This window comes from Heliconius melpomene, chromosome 17 (genome assembly GCF_056956725.1).
Source record: "Heliconius melpomene rosina isolate 202511_hmr_F chromosome 17, ASM5695672v1, whole genome shotgun sequence".
Lineage (NCBI taxonomy): Eukaryota > Metazoa > Arthropoda > Insecta > Lepidoptera > Nymphalidae > Heliconius > Heliconius melpomene.
The window spans coordinates 6,159,945-6,166,444 of NC_140405.1; positions in this window are offsets into that span (position 1 = coordinate 6,159,945).

Sequence of the window (6,500 nt, forward strand, 5' to 3'; positions counted from 1 at the left end):
GCTCATGACGCGCTTGTATAAATAAGCAAAACGTCGCGAGGCGCGTTTCGCAGCAAGGATGTTTTAGTATTTTAATAACTTCTAAAGTACTTATTAAAATGAAAAAACAGTAAAAAACAGCTTTGGTCTACATTAAATGGCCAACGTAACTAATATACTTATTTATATGCTGAGAGTAAGGGATAAGTAAAACTTGAGTCGGCACAGTTGATGAGTCAACGGCGTGATGTGTCAACAATTAAATGCGTTTTTCTCTAAAACTATTCGCAATTTCGAAATAGTGTAAAAAGCAAATATTATCTTCGTTTAACGTAGAAAATTAATAAAGTATTTTAAAGGATAAGGATTAATACCATTATGGAAAAATATCCCTCACGATAAAAAATATATTGAAATTACTATTTTTAGACAGAAATATGATCACTACACGTTATCCTTAAAAGATAAAAATATGCTCTCGCGGACTTTTTTGTAGATCTTATTAAGAGGAACAATACTCCAGTACATTTTTTTCATGTAGTACCCACACATTAAAGTAGCGCATGCGCGAAAGTGTCTCAACGGGTAGGACTTTAGACACATTTATCGTATTTATGTTAATTTACATAAGAATGTGCAAATAATAAACTATATATAAACCTTCCCTGAAAAATACTCGACCTAATGGTGAAAACCACATAAAAATCCGTTGGGTGGTTTAGAAGAAGAAGAGTTAGAAAGTTCAGACAGACACGAAAAGCGACTTTGTTTTACAAGATATAGGATAGGATAATGTATAAGGTTTATTGTTTTTACAAATTATGTAGGTACAGTTAATATGTATTGGTGAATAGAAGATTGTAACAATTGTACATAGGTAATAAGTATAAAAATTATAATTAATTATATATCACGGTACAAAATACTGATAAAAGGAATTTTAATGCTAGATAGAAATTATGAAGAGATTGGTATTGTATTTAGTGGGGAAGGCAGAGAAAAAAAGCGCTAAGTGGCCGTTCTTATCGACCCTTGTCACAAACCAAAAAAAAACAAAAAATATTTTTTAAATATAAACAAATCTAGCATACCACCACCACCGAACCAATATCCATCGATTTTTTTTTAATATTAGTGTAATAACTATCATAACCCTACAGGTACAAATGTAGAATGAAATTTATACATACATGTACATTAATGTCGTATTGACCTTATTCAATATTCTCACGGATCATTTACTTTGATTTACTAGGGACAAGTGCCGATATAGTCTCCTCGTTACCGCGTCACTGCTGTGTCCCCCCTGCATCCATCATCAGATTCGCGTCTCATTTACTGCTCACTCCGTTTATACACTACGAGGGAACCTCATCAAAATATGGGATAGCCATCTGTTAGAATCATTTAAACATTATTATAATATTTATAGTATTGGCTTGTTTTGTAAGGTTATTGACATCATAGAACATTTCATTGGTAAATGTGTCCAAAATTAATGCAAGATTTGAATAGAACAGAAAAAACAATCCTTAGTCCCTTAATTGTTATTTTTTTATCAAATTATAAACTACACAGGGAAGGATTATTTATAGAATAACATCGATATGTTAATCACAACATCGTTCAATGCATGCACATACGCACTTGTTTTTCGGAACTATCTAGCACCATTTTTCAAAACTATTTAAAAATAAATAATTAAAAATGTTGGCTACAATAAAATGTGTTTGGCGTCTCTATCGGGTCTAGTTTTCCTGAATTTTTCTAATAATCTTTTAATTTTTTTAACCGTGGCCGCCAAGCTTTCATTATTTTTGAAGTAATTAATATTGTAGTCATTCTAATGTTAGATTAAGATCCCAGGGCCCCTAGACCCACGTCATTTTAGCAAAGTTGAAATTATAAAGATTAATAGTCCAATATGTAGTTAAGACTGTATGCATGCTGCCTAACTTGAAAGTGGGGATCTACATACTTAGCAAGGAGCCAAAATTAAAAAAAGATCTAAATAAAATAAATGTTAAAGAAAAGTACTTATCATTAGCCGCTATAAATGTAATATTTTCAATTCTTAATTCATCATTCATATGTAAGCAAAAATTATTCAGTTATTAATTTTGCATTGAATATTTACTACGTAGGTATAATGATGCAGGCAATGGTGTATATGTACATATTTTTTCAAATGAAATTATATCATAAAATATAACACACGAAAGCCTATACCTTCTTATAAATAATTTATAATGAATATTGTTAAGATTCATATTCTTACTTATTTTCTGACTGCGTGTCATCCTTTGTAAAAGAATAACTTATAGAGTAAAAAGAGTCTTCACTAGTTCTTTTTTTTTAATCTCCATTTAAATTTAATTCAACAACTATCATGTTAATTTAATGGTAGAAAAATGGTTTCTAGAAAAATGGTTCTTTATAACAATTCTAACTTTTCAATTCAATTAATCAATCAATACAACTGGCACTTCCCTACACATCGCAATTAAAAATGTTACAGATTTGTATCGATAGTGACAGATCACCGTGACTCGCCGGCGGAGACAATGCGCTCTGATCACTGAGCACGGCACGTGACACAACAAATAACAGATACTGATCGACAGATGTTCTTCTACTGAAAATGTTTGTTTGAAATTGAAATCAGTTATCTTGTTGGGAATTTATTTTTTCATATTCTAAAAATTAATTAAAAAGAATTTATTTTAATCATAAGTTTAAGGTAAATATTTAAAAAAAAATCATATGATTCTAATTTTTTATAATACTTTGGTGATTTTAATAGAAGATATAAGAGAATAAAAATAAACACAGATAATTCGCATTCGACAATTTGAACTTAGTAGGACTTAACGCCGCATTTCTTGGAATACGTCCAAGCATTCTAGCTAATTAAACTATACTACACTTTTATTACGCCTAGTCAGAATTTTATTTAACACTAGCTGCCGCCCACCACTACGTTCCTGTGTACATATCTGATACTCTAAAGCCAAAAGACATGGATACTTTTAGAGATATACTTTCTCTTAAAGTATAACCGTTTGTCCTGAAAAACAAATTTCTTAGATTATAATTACAACTTTTCATCCTATCTTACTAATACTGTAAATGTGAAAGTATGTGAAGATAGTTATTTTTTTCACATTCACGCAAAAACCACTAAACAAATTTAGATGCAACTTTACAATATTATAGTTATAGGTACATCAGAATTACAACTACGAACGTAACGTTATAGAACTTAAAGAATAGACTTAAATTTTTTGTATGTTTTTCTGCACGTTTGATCACGCTAATCTCAGAAATGGCTTAACCGATTTAATTGTATTCATTGCTTGTTTTATTGTTATAAATGGCTTGGCTTGTCTTATTGAATTGTCTTTAATTTACAATATAGTAAATATATTGTTTTAAAATAATATTATTATTAGAAAACGAAAATAATACAGATTAGTAAATTAATAATTATATAGTTCAAGCGGGCGAAGCTGCGAGTGGGTCGCTAGTTTTATATAATAAAAACATAACACTATATAAAAAGACAAGAAGTTTTAATAATAACATTAAACAAATGTTGATGATTTGTGAAAGCAGTAATTCAGGGTGTTAGTTCAGCGGTAGGCAATGGAGCGTGCACCATCATCGAGGGCGCATCTGTCGCTACGCTTTATGACGAACTTTTTGCGACCCAGACGTGTTGGTCATTAAAAAATCATTGACGAAGATAAATAATCAACGTCAATTATACACTTACATTTATTTATTTTTGGCAATACATTTATATTTAAACGATATTAATGGCGACGAAAGCTAATGTGATTTTATGTTTGTTAAAAATATATTTATGTTTAGAATATATTATAATCATATTTTCAGTGATAATTATTATCATTAACTAATATTTTTTATTAATAATGTGATTTAGATTATTCATAGTTATTCGTATTTCATATTTTTTCTAAGGCATTTTTTTTCAACTTTACGCTGCATCCCCGCATGTGGGCAAGGTGGTCAGAGCGAGCCTAGTGTTAACACTGCGGTCCCTACTTTCCGACGAATTCTGTTTGTTTAATAGTGGAATTCAACGCCGCGTTTTGCCTCGATACCCGAATGAAGAAATGAAAATATTAAATATTTCATATCCTCGAATGGGAGTCGAACGCACAACCTGTCGCATTTACAATCACGCACTTGTCTTCTGCGCCACCACTGATCTCAATAGCTTCTTAACATCTAATACTAGTTAAATTTCAATAAACCCATAAGTAAATAAGTACGAATATTTTATGAGATCCTTCAATAAGGTCCAATTAAATGCGATGAGTAGCGTCCACACACCTGTCACTCGCTAAACGCCATCGAATAACTTCGACAGACGGACTAAACAAACCTTGCATTCATCTCTTTATTATGATGTGTTAATCTTGGATTATCAGCAAATGTTAACACATGTTGCCAGTTAGTAAAAAATGGTGTTGAGAAAAAAGGTCTTACTAATTTCGTTAAGCAACTAAGTAAAATAATTTTTATTACCAACTAATAGGGTTGATTTTTGAATAATATATATTGTGCTTAGATTGGTTAGATTATCGAGGGTAGCTAATATTATTCCGGGGCGTACGGTGTTGCCTTTTCATCCGCTAAGTATAAACAGGGGGGTGTGTTTGGTGTTTGATCGCTCGGCCGCTCTGCCGATTGATTAACTTTGTACTATTATTGGGGTAAATAACATTATTAAATTAAAATTTGTCATTTTTTACCCATATTTTTTATTTTTAAGATGTTGTTTCTACTTTGTTATTTCAAGATTATTATTGTATGAAATATCTATTATTTTTTTCTAGTTGATATACACATGTGATTAACATACATATTATAATGTTTTCATTTCTTCCCTCTGGTGTCGAGGTAAAAGTGTGGCGATGAGTTCCACTTCTTAAAACGCTATGCCTCCAGAATTCGGCTGTTCCATCTGCCTACATTACTGTGTGCGGAGTACAGCTTAAAGCTGAAAAACAAAATAGTTATACTTATTTAGTTAACTTACAAAAATAAACTCTTCTATATCTTAATAAACGAGCTATCTTGCATAATTAATATTACTTTCGATTTAACAATAACCAGGCATTACATAGCCGACATACAATATATCTATTTGGAAATACAAGAACATTCGTTAGTAAAAATCACATATATCATATATATATAAAAGCTCACAAGATTCGGCTTTTCCGTACAGATATGGGATCAAAGTAAGGCTAAGCGCCCGAGGCGAGCGCACAGTCAATATTTGCGCGCCGTCCCGGCTAATGAATACAATTAGATCATTCCGCGCGGCCTGACGTTTTTCATACGCTCCGCCGGCACCCTCTGACGTGGTTGAAGACGACCTGTGTAAATGTGGGTACTACGTCATATATCTATAAACTGTGGTTTAAGTAAAGCAAGTTAGCAGAAATTGTTTAAAATCTAAGTCTATGTCATATAATGAAAATGAAATGGTTTAGATATTGGTAAATATTAGGAATGTAGAGATGTCTATTGAGATTGTTTTTCCAGGGTATATTTATTTTTAGATGGAAAATAATATATCAAAATATATGAAATTCCACTAATATAAAATGTTAATTATGCTTAAAATTCAAAGAAGGGAAGAACGAGTTGGATGCAGCGTTGGGTGCCACTGAATGTATTATCTTTGTTTGCTGTTTATTCGTCAGGGTGCGCCACATGGTGCTACTATTTATTTTAATACTCACCCATTGTTGGTTGCCTGTTTACACAGGGAACCGTGTTAAACTACCCTTACAGATTTGTTTAAGGTATCTGTTAGAATTGGACTTAAATTTTGACCATATTTAAGTTTATTGCAATATTCAACTCAAATTATTATTCGATATTAAATATATGTAGGTAGATACTAGATAGATGTTCGGGAGATTTGAGGTAATAAAGAATATTACATACATGCATGCATACATACATACATACATAAAAAACATAACCCTTCCTTAGCACTCGGGAAAAAGATGAAGAATGGAGGACGACTATGACTATTTATATGATGACAGAGTATCAATAACAATGAATTACCTATTAAAGTACAAATACGAGAAATTAATTTTAGTCCTTGGGTACTTAGGTGAACGCGTTCATCCTCCGCTATATAATAACGTAATATTATAGGAATCAATTTATTTTTCTTAATTACAAAAGGGCTTTTATCTCTATATCTGGAATGTGTAGGTCAGAGATGGCATCTGCAGAGTGCATCTCCGTTTAATTACATTTGAGGACCCCCATCCCCCCACCTCACCCCTCACCCCTCTCGCAATTCGATTCATTTGCAAAGTGCATTTCGATGCTACCCAATTGTCCTGACCCGGAGCTTAATTGCCCGCTGCCTGCATTGTATTTATTATTGACATTTATTCGCTATTTGCTTATTGTTCATTTAGGATATTACAATAATAAATAGTAATTCTGATATCCTGAGGCAA